Source organism: Anolis carolinensis, chromosome 4, assembly GCF_035594765.1.
Source record: "Anolis carolinensis isolate JA03-04 chromosome 4, rAnoCar3.1.pri, whole genome shotgun sequence".
In the NCBI taxonomy this organism is placed as follows: domain Eukaryota; kingdom Metazoa; phylum Chordata; class Lepidosauria; order Squamata; family Dactyloidae; genus Anolis; species Anolis carolinensis.
Window position 1 is genome coordinate 111,049,133 of NC_085844.1, and position 16,296 is coordinate 111,065,428.

The 16,296-nt window shown below is 40.3% G+C and overlaps 1 long non-coding RNA gene across 1 annotated transcript in view; it reads left to right on the plus strand.

Moving 5' to 3' along the window:
• Window positions 1–3,022: 3,022 nt before the first annotated feature.
• Window positions 3,023–16,296, plus strand: part of LOC134298695 (uncharacterized) — a 103,240-nt gene continuing 89,966 nt past the window's right edge. Inside the window, exon 1 of the long non-coding RNA XR_010005807.1 lies at window positions 3,023–3,213. This is a non-coding gene — a long non-coding RNA (uncharacterized LOC134298695). The remainder of the gene's footprint in view (window positions 3,214–16,296) is intronic.

The window sequence follows — 16,296 nt, forward strand, 5'->3', positions numbered from 1 at the left end:
AGCCTCACTCAAGCCAATTCTTTGTTGTGAAACATCAGAAGGTATCCAACTGAGTGAAAGGATTTTCCACTGTCCTAATAGATTTTTCTAAATTATAGATATATCTGGGAAGTGTAAATTCTCTTTGGTCTTTTAGAAGAATATGGTAGATAGAGTCCTATTCTATGTATCTCCATGTATGAACTCAGGACCTTTACTACAAGAATCCAAAGTTTCTATCCAGTGATGTCATTCTTCTAATGTAAGCTTTCTAGCACTTTCAGATACACCCACTTTGCTTTTATTTACTTTTAATAAGGGCTTGCAAAGCCACTCTTCAAATCTTTCAAGCTTTATTTAGACTTTGTGTTGTTGAGTTTTCACTCAAGGGCTGCTAAATGTCTTGACATGCAGAATTGACAAGCAAGAAGTAGCTATTAACATGTGTTCCAGCTAAATTCTAAATGAAAGTTTTGCTTTCACTTAACTTGGGTCCATCTATATGGACCTCAAATGGCAATACTGATTCAGAGTGAGGCACTCCAGATCAGCATCACCTTGGCCTGCACTGCCAGCCATCAAGCTGGTCCAGTGGCTGGATATATTAGATAGAAAGAGCATAGCATTTCTAATAATGAAAGAAAATACTATTTGAGGAACATGTGGTTGATTGATAGCACTTGTGTAATGACTATCAATTGCATGATGCAATACATAAGGGAATGTGGTAATGGCTGAGGGCCTTCCAGACTGGCTCTATATCCCAGGATCAATCCCAGGTTTTCTGTTTATCCCAGATTATCTGGCAGTGCAGACTCATATAATCCATTTTAAAGCAGAAAACCTGGGATCAGATGCTGATATATAGATCCTGTCTGGAAAGGCCCTGAGTCACTATGTGAGGTGAGGTGTATTGCAAAGGGGTTATATCAGTCAGTGTCTTTTATTGATGACCTATCAGCAGGTGGCTATATAAGGAAGATGAAATAGTTCATCTTTTTCTCTCCTGTTTGCCTAAGTGTATCTGCCTATGTTGTTTGTGACTATCTGATAACTCTGATTGTTTGTAAGTATGAGGAAAATGGATCTGTGTATCCTGTCTATACATTTGTATATATTGCAACTGTGAGAATTAAAACCTCCAGATATTTTGGATTAAAACGTGAGTTTACTAATACAGTAAGTAGATAAGGTCAGATGCTGGCCATTAGACTCTGCTGATACACAGGCTGAAGCATATGTTTTTGCTGTGAAAGGACTCTGCTGTATTTTGCTTTCTTCTGGGACACTTGCTATCCAGTTTGCAATGGTTCAGGGAGGTTATGATTTGGCAACTATAAGTCATGTACCAGCAAATCTCGTGACTTGAAAGTGTCTACATGGCTCAATGATATCAGAATTGTTTTTAACATGGAACAAGGCTGTATTCATTTGACTTGTGAGCCCCAGATGGTGTAGTGGACGAAGTGACTTGAAGGTTGGGTTGCGGAACCTGAAAGCTGCCAGGTTCGAATCCCACCTGGGGAGAGTGCGGATGAGCTCCCTCTATCAGCTCCAGCTCCATGTGGGGACATGAGAGAAGCCTCCCACAAGGATGTTAAAAAAAATCAAAACATCCAGGCGTCCCCTGGGCAACGTCCTTGCAGATGGCCAATTCTCTCACTCCAGAAGCAACTCAAGTTCCTCCTGACACACACAAAAATTTTTTTGACTTGTGTAGATGGGCACTCGGCCACCTGCTTCTCTGTAAAATAAACATATTGTCCACATTTGTAAATTACTTGATGCAAATAATGTGTTTATGAAGAAGCCTGTATTCCAAGATAAGTAGTTTTAATGTGTTGTTTAGGCGACATAATAGGGAAACCTTTCCACCCTTCAAATATGGATATCCCTTGTAACAAGGAATACCTGCCATCCTTTAAAAAGACAAGGTTTCAATCCCTGAAATAAGTCCTTTATCATAATGGACACTTGACAACACTGTGTTGGTTCAAGAGCCATTCTTTCTGCCTCTGGAACTGTCTGGGAGTTGCCTGGACTCTCCACTCCTCCCTAGAAAAGTCTTGGAGAAATGGCTAGAAATATTTCTAGCTTTGGAAAAGTTGAGTTATGTGATCAGACCTTGCAGTCTATTCAGAAGGTTGATATTCTTGGCTTCTACAGGTTCGATCTTTTATTTGGGGGGAGGGGGTAGAATAAGGGCAGGGCAGGGAAATGTACTGCCCAATGATTTACAAAGCATTGTTGCTTGTCAGCATAAGCCAAAATATGACCATGCACACTGGATGCAGGGAAAGATTATGGGTCCATTTACACTGATCATATAGGCTGGTGTGGAGATTTATGGGCATCTACAAAACACACACAGGCTGGTCTGATTCGCCCCAGGGGAGGTATTTGGCACAACCGTACTCCAGGTTAAAAGAAACAGGGGAAAGCCGAAATCTCGCACCAGGATTTAGACTTTTCTCTGTGTTCTGGTAGTGCTGAATCCCACCACTGATTCCTATATGGAATCAGCCATGGATATTGATTTCATTTTCCTGCATGGCAGGGGTTGGATTACCCTTGTGGTCCCCTCCAACTCTATGAATTCTATGAATTCTATGAACAGCAATCACACACACTTTGGGTTCAGGCAACCCAGGGACATGAGATGTCTGTCCCCACCCCCTCTTCCCCATCCTGTGGCTGCCAGCTACAATGACAACAGGAGAACCTACTGCATGGTCGGCAACCTCTCTTCTTTATTCTGTAGCATGTGACTCACAAAGGAGTTTGGGAGGAGTGGGGGGGCATTGTCATTGTTATTGCTTGAAGCTAGACAGTGTATGTGCTGGCAGGGCAGTGCCAGGAGATTTAAGCCTTTTCTTGCACTACAAGTTTGCAAAGTAGTTTCTCTCAGATTGCAATTATAGGGCTAATAACTTGGCAATCATTGACAGGAATCTTTAGACCCGCCCCTTTTCCCAGGGTTTTGGAGGAAAAGGGGGGATTTTGCCCAGTCTCACTGTTGGAAGTCTAATAGCAGGACGTGTAGGATTCTCTTTCTCACCTGCAAAAAGCTTCACTTCTTACAGCTTTGCTGGGGGAGAAAAAGAACAGTTCCACAGCTTTGCTGGGGGAACACAGCCAGTCCTTGCTGGGACATCAGCACAGTTTCCACAACCCTCGTGGAGTAAATCAAAAGGACACCTTCCAGTTTGACAGAATCTGCAGCAACCTTGCCTGGTAAGGGATCACACAAGCTATCCATAACGCAGCTTGGAGCAGGGAGTAGGGGCCTCATGCCAGCAAGGTAGAGAAAGATTACCCAGGGAGGGGTCAGAAAATTTCCCAAAGGTAAAAGGAAACAGTTTACCAACAGTTGCCTACCCTTGATAGCAGATTGAGAAAGCTACCGATTTTCCAAGGTTTTAAAGCATTTGTTTGAAGATTTAAGCCCAAATAAAGAACTTTGTTGAACTTATTTTGAGCCTCAATAGAACTTTGTGTTGGGAAATCTAAGGGACCCTTCAGCTGATGCACCCCGGTGTCCTGTTGGGCATACAGAAGGCACATCCTGTAAACAGTCATTCTTACAGGCCTAGCGTGTGACAGCACAGTGTGTTTATCCTCCCACTGCAGAGGCACCCTGTTAGGCTCAGCACCAGTTCTTTCCCACATTATGAATCAGGGTAGAACTACCCTTTATTTATCTCCCTTCACTCTGAGTCTATGCAAGAGCAATGGTTCCTTCAGAGTCACTAAAGAAATAGCTGGCTGAAACTTCCTATTCCCAGATACCCTGAAAAGGGTTTTCTTCTTCTGTCCTATTAATGGTAGAGAGACTTCAGTCATGGGCTCATTTGAGTTCCCTATGGGAAAGAAGTAGTTTTTCAGTTCCTCTCAAATGTGTAGTCCTAACTGAAACAATGATTCCAAGTCACTTTGAGCAGTTTGAAGACCATGGTGCTGGCTGATTTGTGCTCATGACAGAAAGGAAATGGGAAATCCCCCATTCCAGGACATTTATTTATTTATTTACAGTATGTATATTCCGCCCTTCTCACCCCGAAGGGGACTCAGGGCGGATTACAATGAACACATATATGGCAAACATTCAATGCCAACAGACAAACAACATACAGTATAGACAGACACAGAGGCATTTTAACATTTTTCCAGCTTCACGATTCCGGCCACAGGGGGAGCTGTTGCTTCACCATCCACTAGTGGCTGTACTTCCTCATTCCTTTCCTCGTGTTTTGCTGGCAGTTTTATGGTGTTGTAAATTAGTTAAATTAGCCTCCCGCATAAAGCGTACCTAAATTTCCCTACTTGACAGATGCAACTGTCTTTCGGGGCTGCATAGGTCAACAGCAAGCCGGTCTATTTAATGGTCGGGGGCTTAACCCGACCTGGGCTTCGAACTCATGACCTCTCGGTCAGTAGTGATTTATTGCAGCTGGTTACTAGCCAGCTGTGCCACAGCCCGACATCAGATTGGACCACTTTTAGCAGCAGCACCAATTGAAGTGAATAGAGAAATTCAGTAAGGGGAGGACAGGGCCTAGATTGCACAGCCATGGACTATTCAACCCTTTTCTGGTAAAACACTAACAGCTTGTGTAATTTTTTTTGGCATGGATACAATCTTCATGCTGTCTTTCACCACAGGTATGGGAAAATCTCCCAGTGAGTATGTGTCTTGCTTTTAGAAAGGAATATCAAGCCTACTTACTCTGCAAGAATGTTGGTTAATGCAATTATATATCACCTAATTATGTCTGATACTGTTGTTAGCATTTTTATGCTGTTGCTTTTAAAAAAGCACTATGTTATATTTATAATCTGATGATATATCTTTTTTGAAGCACATGAAGAAACAGGATTTTAAGGTGGCAATTTATTTAACCCCACAGCTTCCCTCAAGGTGCAATATGAACACTGTTTGGTTAGTAAAAGTAGGAGGAAATAGATGCCACCCCTGTGTTTTAGGCTTTTTTTTCTCTTTTAAGTACCAGTAAAAGGGCATTAAGAACCTTGACTAAAATATGAATACATTGAATAACTATTCCCTTTAAATTGTTGTGTGGAAATGTCAAAATGGTACAGTGAGTTATAGTGCACAGGAGATAAATGCTAGTTGGAGCTACAAAAATATATCCTTACAGACATAATAGAAGAAAGGTGGGAGAGGCATACATTTTACAGCTGTACACAAAGTTCCTTTGGTGCTGAAGTTATGCTGATAGCTCATTCTGTCCACGCTGTTCCCATCTGTAACACCAGCTTGCTCAGTCTTCCCTTAGGATAGTGGGTGTTTTAATAATAGAATTTCAAGACCTTCACACAAAGAAAAATTCAGCTAAAATACAAAAGACAAAAATATGTTGATATGATTCCCAATGGAAGCAAAAACATTCTCCCATTTTTATTTCCTCCCATTCAGCTTCAGAATAGTCAAATAGATAAACTTTTAATAACAACATGTACATAGTGCTTGTCGAGCACCAATAGCGGGCCTCGAAAATTAACATGCAAAATGTGCATCTTATCTTTAACAATGTAACGGCGCTCCATGCAGTCATGCCGGCCACATGACCTTGGAGATGTCTATGGACAACGCCGGCTCTTCGGCTTAGAAATGGAGATGAGCACCAACCCCTAGAGTCGGTCACGACTGGACTTAATGTCAGGGGAAACCTTTACCTTTATCTTTAACAAGGCATAAACATGGCTTGCCCAGTTAACTTATATGTTTTATGGCCTCCTTGAAAACAAGGAGATGTGCATTTTCCCTTAATATGAAAACCCTTTCAAAAATTGTGTCTATTACTTCAAGTTTATGAGTAAAAAGTACCTTTCATTCCTCATCCTCATATTTCCGTTGTTGTTGTTGTTGTTGTTGTTGTTGTTGTTGTTGTTGTTGTTGTTTATACCCCGCTTTTTCTCTCCACATTTAGACTCAAAGAGGCTTACATTAAAAGCATTTAAATACAATTTAAAATCAACAAATATACAAACATTAAAACAGCATTAAAACATCGGTATTAAAAATTAAGTTAAAATCCATAAAAAACATATTCAGAACTAAAAACCACAGCATCCCCTGACTTGATCTTAAAAACCGTCTTTGTAAATACAGTAATTACTACATAGCATTACTGTGTATTGAACTACTTTTTCTGTCAAATTTGTTGTATAACCTGATGTTTTGGTGCTTAATTTGTAAAATCATAACCTAATTTGATGTTTAATAGGCTTTTCCTTAATCCCTCCTTATTATCCAACATATTTGCTTACCCAACGTTCTGCCGGCCCGTTTACGTTGGATAAGTGAGACTCTACTGTATATGGCAGTGTAGAAGGGGCCATAGACCATTTGTAACAATGTTGTAATGGATTAGTCTTTTATTTCCTATTTGCCTTGTGGCATTTGAAGTTTTGGGGCTGGCTCACCACTTGTTTGTTAAAACTGTAGGGTCCCCAATAAACAAGCATCCTAGAATAGTTGACTATCATTAAAGGTCTTTAAGTTGATAGTAAACACATTTGTTACAAATAACAAAACAAAGCGAAAGTTGTTCCCTTTGCACCCTTTGCAAAAGGGTGACATTGTACAGTCTGCATTATTCCCTGTACTTGAAGAGCTTTTAAAGAGACTGCAATGATAACTGCCAATGAGTTGAATAGGCCATTTCAACAACTATCCCCAGACAGCAGGACATTTTATGAAGAGAGAAAATGAGGCAAACTGCAACATCTGGACAGTTTTTCCTGGGCTTATATAGAGAGGATCCATTTCAGGAATCAAATGAGTCATTTCAAAATACAATCTAGAAAATTGTGCAAATAAGCCTAATACAAGTATGCTCAATATAGGAAGATGATCATGTTTTAAGAATACATGGAAATTCTTAAAGCAGCAAACTTTGGTTCATCAAAGTCCCCTTGCCTCGGAATGACTAAATATGGAGGTGGTTTGCTAGTCATAATCTTCTCACTAGAATTTTCAGTTTTCTCATTACAAAAATGGACTTCATTTTATCCCCTGGCTTGAGAGACATAATCGTGTTACCCTGCCCTCCAGTGCTGTTTAACAGGAGGAGCAATCACTGCAGAAGTGCCAACAGTAACAGCAGATAGTTTAGTAACAGCTGCCTATTTTTTGTTGTCCCCTTCAGAATGTCCATTTGAACTCTGCAGCTTAGCCAGTTTGTGATGTTTGTCCCCAGCATGTCTCACAGGGCCTAGCTGAGTTAAAATGTTTGTTGCATTCAGCAAGTGTGATGTCTATCTCTTCATTCCCTCAGTTGAACTGGTAGCTTGCTGCTATATTTAAATAATTTGTGGCAAGGTCTGGGACCTGTGAAAGATTTATGCTGAGAATACACAGTGAATGGTGGGTTTGCCAATTGATCAAAATATGTAGAAAATCATGTGCATGCACAGTCTGCTCCTCAGTGCACTTTAGTCAGATAAGATCACAGAGATCACAAACATTTATTTTACTTGCAGTGCAAAGTTGTATGGGGTTCCAAGACTATAAAACAAATGGACAGCATGAGCAAGACAAATGACTAATCATTTAAATGTGTTGTTGAAGGCTTTCATGACCGGGATCACAGGGTTGTTGTTTGTTTTCCGGGCTGTATTTCCATGTTCCAGAAGTATTCTCTCCTGACGTTTCTTCCACATCTATGGCAGGCATCCTCAGATACCTCACAGCCTCTGAGGATGCCTGCCATAGATGTGGGCAAAACGTCAGGAGAGAATACTTCTGGAACATGGCCATACAGCCCGGAAAACATACAACAACCCTCCAATCATTTAAATGTTTTTGAATGTCAATTACAAAGCATACCCTAATACAAAAAAGGTATAACACTAATTAGTAGATAACATTTTTTGCCACATGCATACTTTATAGGCTATGTAGGGACGTCCCATAATGCTACTTTATTTAATTATTTCTACTTAATTAGCAAAGTAACACCTTATCTGGAGGTGTGTGTTTTACTAGGGAAATGAGCATAACTTTTATGTGGCCTTTCTTGTACCAGCTCCATTTCAGCTAAAGCTGGAGCTATCAGTTCTCTGTATTCTATCCTTGTGGGATGAGGCACAATTCAGGGTCACAGAGCATAATCTCTCTATGTAGGAAATAGGAAAAGAGGCATGGGCAGGAAACAAATCCTTTTTCTTAAATTAACAATCCTAACTAGGAAAACAAATTCCAGTTCACCCCTCCTACTTCATCCTATCATATGAAAAAACCTGCATGTTTTCCAATGACATTTATAAACATTTTTACATGTCATGACATTGAGTTCATTTTGCTAGAACAGGATACAGTTGGCAACTGGAAGTGATGTTGTCTAACTCCCATTCACTATTTTGGAAATAAAATTGGTGAAAAAATTGAAGATATTCTCCGTGTGGTGTTTTCAGTGTGGGGAAGTGCTGGAAGGGTTTGTTGCATGTTTTAAAATAGTATTTAAGGAGGATTGATGGGGGCTCTGTGGCCACAAAAGTGTGGTCTGTAGTTTTACCAACTTTGAGATGGATATTTTTCAGCAGAATTAGTATTTTCTGTGGAAAATATACATGTGGATTTTGCTCAGACTAAGTCCCCAAGTACAGTACTTTCTGCACAAAAAGAGGAAATTTTTGGGTGGAAGACATTTCTGTACAGAAATATTACTTTTGTGTAGACAAGGCTGCTGATGTACATACTATGCTATTTTCTATGCAAAAAAGTCAAATGCAAATTTTGTGCAGAATTGATCCCAAACTGAATACTGGGAAGAAAGCTTAAAATTTGAGAACTAATTTAACAAAGAATTACATTTTTGAAAAAGCAAAAGAAGATCAGAATCTTGTTTTTCACCCACTTTGATCCTCATGGTAAATCTGGACACATCTACACTGGGCTATTATTTTGGTGTAGATGATGATCAACACTACTGGGCTGATCTGCAGTAGTGTAGCCTTACCCCATGTTAAAGTCAGATGGAAAGTCTGAATTCTGACTCAACTGTCTCCATTGCCCTCCAGCATTTCCCTAACTAAGGCAATCTGGGGACATAGAATGACAATCCCCTTTCTCCTGATGCTCCCATGACATGGCAGTCTCTGAGCACAGCATGAGATGTATCTGTTTCTTGTCCTGATATCAGCCCTGGGCAACCGGGAGTACTGGGAAGGAAAGGGGGAAGGAAGGATTGTTAGATTTCCTTCTCTCCTCCCTTTTTCAACACACCATTTCTTTTTCTTGCATCAGGGCAAGTAATGAGGAAATAATACCTCAGCCAGAGTCTGCTGAAGCATGGGTATTTGATGGGAAGCAGTTAAGGTAGATTCCCAGTGGTGCTAAACTGCATTCAATGTCACTGAGTGGTGGGAATCCCCTTCCACTTTCCACAACAGCTGGAGGAGTCTCTGTGGTACTGCTAGTGTGGAAAGATTTGTATAGTTATTTGAGGGGAAATATAAATAAAGGAAATAATTGTTTGAAAATAAGGTCAGTTGGTGGGTCCAACACTGTAGAATCAGGGAACCCACCCCTGATATTATCTCCACACCTCCCACAGCTCTCTAACTAGAACAGGATCTCTCCCAGTACTGGACTGTATTCCTTCAGAGGATTGTCACTTGCAGAACTCTCAAAAATTAATAGAAGCTGTAGAAGGAACAGTGATAAAATTGAAAGCAGAATTACCAACCCTAATGTGATGGAATGATCAGCCATGCCTGACAGGACCCTTCTAGATAGGCCCAAAGAGCGGGACCTGTCTCGCTTTTATGTGAGGCCTCCAAACAACACCTCAGGTAAAAGCGAATTAATGTGGTGCAAACTGGGTTTTCCCGGGTTACTCCACATTTTTTAAACAACTGGAAAGGTCCAGATCTTAAGCTAAGGTCTGTATCTATTCAGGTGTAGGCCCTGTGGGGATTGACTCCGGGGGGTGAATCCCCACAGCTTCTGCAGTCCCAAGGGTCATCCCCCACAGCCATCACAGTTCTTTGTGCTCCTGGAGCCCAAAGGAGTGGGATGGCACTCACCCCTCCCCCAGCACCCCATTTCCGCCCAAAAGTCATGAAAATCCCTCCTTCTGTTTCCCACCTCCTGACATATCATTTTCTTGCATCAGGAGATGTGCTGCTGGCAGACCCCCCAGTTAGATTTTTTGGGGAAAATCAGGGGTTGGGGGATGGCATTTAGCCACCTCCCAAGAGAAAGACCAGGGTTGTGGGAGGAGGTAAGACTGAAACCTAGGAGGATGTGAGTTATTTTAACCCCATCCTCCTGGATTTTAGGTAAGTGTAGAAGAGTACACAGAGAGAAGAAACATCCGATACTTGACGTCCCTAAAAATGTTAAAGTAATTGCCAGAAGAGCAACTTATGGTCAGGCATGTAGCCGGGGTGGGGGGGTGGGGGGGGGTTCAGGCTGGTCCATGAGAAGGCCTTACATTTATTATTTAAACTGTTATGTTTATTCATATCATGATCTGATCACCATGCTCAATATATCCCATATGCATGGGGATACTGGGATAACGATACAAAAGGTTTGTTAGGGTAGATCCTGTCCCGCTCAGACTCAGCACCCCCCCCCCCGAACCAAAATCCCAGCCCCTCCCAAAACAAAATCATGGCTACGGGCCTGCTTATGGTGTTAATTCAGGTGCTGCAAAGAAAGAATTAAGTGATTGATTATGTGTTTGGACAAATTTATATGGGAATGTGTGTTTCTTCAAATAATCTGTATTACTGAGGAAATGTAGTTTCAAACCATATTCTCTCCCCTCCCCCCCCCCCATTTTGTATCAATAATGTGTCATGTCCATAGGGCACAAACTGAATGATCTTCACTAATTGTACGTGTAAATTATCTGCAGAACCATCTTTAATTGAACACATCTTCTATTTAAAAATGTAAATGAAAATAATGAAAATATACCCTTCAATGAACATGTGGTCAGCTGTACAGGGATTAAAATCAAGTGTAGGGCATTGATTTGAGAGCTGGATTAGGATTCTGGGAGACCCGGGTTTAAATCTTTGAACAGCCATCAAAGTCCACTGGGTGATCACAGGCATTCCACACTCTCTTAGCTTCAGAGGCTACAAAGGAATCTCCAGGGGAAAAAGTCATGATAGGTTTACCTTATTTTTGGTATAGATTGGAAATGAATTGAAGGCAAACTCTTTCTCTTTCTCTCCTCCCCTCCCATCTATATATACACATTTCCAACTTGACATCGCTTTAATGAGAAGTGGAAAGGAAGTTTTCCATTCTTCTTTCTGGCTTCCCTTGATGCATGTGCTATATTTTGCACCTAACCTTTTCTTGCTGCAATATTTTAGTAGTCCATCACTGCCCGTTTCAAAGAAGTGGCACAGTAATTCTTCATTCCATAGACCCTTTAACACACAGTTTCAACACATTCCATTTTCATTGTTAATAGCAAAGTCCTTGACCCAGTTAATGCACTCAATCTTTGGTATGCCATCCCAGAACATTTTATTATTATTATTTTGAAGAGCTAGTCTAATAGGCCTCCCAGGTGTGTGCCGTTACAAATAGTGGAACATGCCAGATATTGTATATTAGCTTTGTACCGCTCTAGAGTAAGCTGGAAAAAACAATTTATTTTTTGCCTATCTCAGTATCACATAGATTCAGTCATTTCTCTTACATTTTGAATGTCTATGGATTTTTCTTCATTTTTGTATTTTAAAAAAACTGAATGAAAATTCTATTACTGTACACCATTTCTCCTAAAACATGCTTGCATGTAATCTTCTTAAAATAAGGTTTTTGTACACAATTGCTCAAGTTTTAATACAATATTATTTCTGTATATAATTTATTTTTTTCATATTTGTATGCATTTTAATCAAGTCACGTCTCTGCATTTGAAGTTGGCAACATTCCCAAGGATGATTAGGACCTATTGTTTTTGACTCCTAGAAAGTTTTCCACAAAGTAAGATTGTGTACTCAGATTTTATGAGAACCTTGGTGAGTATTTTTAAAATCTGAGAATAGGCAATTATGTGATATGCTATCCACTCAGATTTATTTGTTCCTTTGAAAACCATTTCCAATGTATCCTTCACTAAAGATGCAAATTGTAATTGACTGATCCTCACTAAGGATGGGAATTGCAGTCAACAAGGAATAACTTAGTTTTTCCCTCCTCTGTGTGAATAAGTCCCTGAAAATTTGTCACATTTTAAGGCATATTGGTAGTTCAGGTTATATTGCCTTAAAGAAGTTCATGTGGGCTTTTTGTGCAAAATTTAGCACAAAAATGCAACTCTTCACTATTTACTATGCAGAAAATCATGTGCATTATTCATGCATAGCAAGCCCCAATCTTCAAAGTTTCTTTCTCATCCAGTCTTCTTCTCAAAGAGGATTTCCATCACTTGGGAAGCTCACTTTTTGACTGTCATTTGAATATAGTCTTTCCATTACTAAACTTGTCACAATAGCGGGTAGTGTGACCATTGCTTTCTTCCTCTGTAGCTTGTAAATGACAACGTGTGTTTTCATGTCAACCTTGGAAATATTTTGAACATGTTTGGGACTGATCTCTCTACATTATAACAAGATATTTAAAACTGCATTGAACCATGCCTTGCTGCACGGACTATTAACATTTAATAGAACCCATTGATTGTTTGATCAATTAGTCCCTCTGCTTTTGCTCTCTATGTGTGCATATGTGATTATACATAATTTCGTGTTTATCTATATAGAAAGAAAGGATGCTGTTTTTGTGCAGAAACATTTCATGTAAGTTATTTAGGGAAGGGAACATTAAAAACACATTTGTGTTTCACTGTCCTACAAGAAGACCTTTTTCAGGACTTGGAACATTCCCCACAGCCTGCTTTCTTCATACCCTATTCCTCAAAGATTACATTTCAATTTATCATCCTAGACTGTTAAGCTAGCAATTGACTACACAAAACAATTGTAAAAAAGGGTTCAGAGAATCCAAAGTAGGATTGTATACAAGGATGTGGTAGCTGTAATGGGAAACAAATTGAAAGCATTGCCTCCAAGTTAAAATTATGCCCTTCTCCCACAAGATATTCCTTCGATCTCCATAGGTCTAGTATTGCAGTAACTTAAATCTTTAGTTGTGCATTTTGAAATATAGCTGAGACATCCAAAGAAAAGGGATAGATAAGTTACTGTGCGAATGCAAGCACAGCAAATATAAGTGCTGTAGGTGTAAATGAGTTTCCATGTCTCACCTTATACAATGCTAGAGGAATGAAGGGAATTTTCATTTGATGGGGCAATGACCTCATTTTGCTCCCACCCACACCATGCCTCTGAGTATGTATGAATTCACCAGTCTTTCTCCTCCTCTTCTTTCCTCTGAGAATTTTTTTCTAGATTTAACAACCTTTTCTTTCACTTGAATTTCCCCAGACATTTAGCCAAGACTTTTCGTGATGTGAATTTCAGCAACAATCCCAGTCATAAATGGAGGCAAGAAGGTAGTTCTCACAGTTTCCAGCTTCTGCTTTCTCAAAATTCAACTAAAACTCTTAAAGCTCCATGTTGATACATCACATTTTACCTATAAAAATATTAGCTGTCCAAATGTGTGAATAAGACTCAAAAGATTTGGCTGTGTATGCTGAATGCTAAATCCAGAAGATTTAAACCCTTTAAGGCAAAGCTTTGTATATCTGTATAATCACATTGCTTTAGCCCTGATTTTCGTCTCTCAGTGCTCTGAATGGATCAGCTTTGACTTTTTCAAACTTCCATGGTCTTACTGCAAACAAGCAGGACATTAGTATCTGCAAAGCTGAGATTATAGTCATGAAGCATACAGACGTGTGTGTGTGGAGAATGAGGATGGGGATGCCTTATGAAAAAGAAAACTAACAAGCTTACCAGCAATGTGCAACCTTGACACAATTGAACTATTTGGAATTAATTCCTGATAATATAATTTATTCACTTATCCCATCCTTCCCCTTCAGAAAGAAATTACAGCAGTGGTATTGCAAAGAAGTCAAGATTAGGAACATGCAAAGCATTTTTTATAACAAAGCAGAACTTTGCTGCCTCTATCTATCTATCTAATCTAAATCTATCTAAATCCATAATAAAAGAGAAAACCCGTATGTGTGTATGTGGCACGGATGTCTGCTCACACAGACAGCCTCCGGCCTCCACAAACAGGCTATAGTTCCCAGGGTTAAGAATCTAGCAAGTCACTCTTTTCCACTGACATTGCGGTTACAGCGAGTGCCATGAACATGCAGCCCAGCCCCTGCCAATGTCCTTCCAAAACACTACAGCCCACCACCCAAGGAATGCTTTTGTTTGGGGACCATTTCCTCCTAGATTTTGCATTTTCTTCCACGACAGGCAGGCATCCCAGGGTTCTCCATTGCTGTGGAATTTGCATGACCCCGCCCACTGCCCTTTCCTTTCCAATCTCTCTACATAACAAACAGAGCAGAACTGAGCTGCAACTAAACTTACTACAAGAGTTTAAGGATTGACTCCACATGGTGGAAGTCGTAGTTCACCTTGCATCAAGTCAGAGCACTGTCACTCCTACTGGGGAATATAGAGGAGTTGTAGTTCGCCTACACCCAGAATGCTATGAGCCCAAACAATGATGGCTCTCGGCCAAACTTGCCATGCAGACCCGATATGCCCAGATTTGGCTACTGGTGGGTTTGGAGGGGAACTGCACTGGAAGTTGAGGAATAGTAGGTACTGGGATTTATAGTTCACCTGCAATGAATGAGCATCACACTTGGCACATGGAGCCCCCATAACCAATACAACATATTGGACAAGTTTGGAGAAAAGGGAGTTATAGTTCACCTGCAGCCAGATAAACATTGACCCCCACCAACAATGCACTTCACACAGAGAAGCCTCATGACCTCATGAACATACTGCAGGTATTTGTAGGAAGGGGCCTTGATTTTGGGAGTTGTCGTTCACCTCTATCCAAAGACCACTGAACCCAGCCAATGACGAATCTCGACCAAACTTGGCACACAGACTGAATATTGCCTGCTGTGGATACTGATATATATTTCAGAGCAATTACCCAGGGAATCTAGAAATTGCAGTAGTTCACCCCCATCCAGAGAGTACTGCACCACACCTGGTACACACGCCCAAAATGGCCAACTTATAATACTGGCAGGGTTTGGGGAGGATTCAGCCACAATTTTGGGAATTGTAGTTCACCCACTCCAAACAGAATACATAACATTAAAAGACAAATAATACCATTCTCAAATGACCCGGGCATCACCGGGTCCCCAAGCTAGTATATGATAAAACAGAAGGTTGCAGGGGAAAAAAGAAAGTGTGATGTCTTGGGCACCTTTGGCCCCTGACCATTGCTGACCAAACTGAAGAGGACTTGGGTTTTTTCCCAAGTGAGCAAGATTCAGTTCCTTTCCAGATGCGTCCTGTTGACATTTCTGTGCCAGAGCCAATTAGGGACACCTGTTTTCGAACTGCTAGGTTGGCAGAAGCTGGGGCTAACAGCAGGAGCTCACTCCGCGCCCCGGATTCAAACCTGCGACCTTTCGGTCAGCAAGTTCAGCAGCTCAGCGGTTTAACCCACTGCACCATTGGGGGCTCCTTATCATCACTTTAGCCTTCAATATATTCAGACAAAGGCCTAAGAAGAGCTATTTTGGTCAGACTATTTGTCAGTATTTCCTAGTGTTGTCTATTGTGAAATCTCTTCACAATCTTCTTCAGGATCCTTGGTCAAGACTTATCTATAATATTTGATCCTGTTTTAACTGAAGATGTCAGAGATTTAAGCTAAGTTAATTTAATAATTTTTAACTGATTTATAGTGTATTGCACAATTTTTATATATGTGTTTTATTGTAAGCCGCCCTGAGTCCCCTGTTGGGTGAGAAGGGAGGGATATAAATATTGTAATAAATAAATAAATAAATAAATTCTTCTGCATACCAAGTATATTGTCTGTTACTAAGCAATAGCTTTTGGTAGACACAGTTTAGGAAATTAAAAAATAATTGGTTACCACTGCTGTTCTACTTACAACAATGCAATTATCATCACAATTTTAAAATCAATTTTTATTTTCCTATTTCTGTGAGGATAGAAACAATTTCTTTTAATTATTTAAAAATTCTGAATATAATAACCTGCTTTTTTGTGGTGGAAAACACATTCCCCCCTCAGTTACCTTCATGTTACAAAGCCCATTCTCCACTTGTCTTCTTGCTTCCTCAACTCCTACAGGAGCGAAAAAGAGCTGAGTATAAAGAATATGAT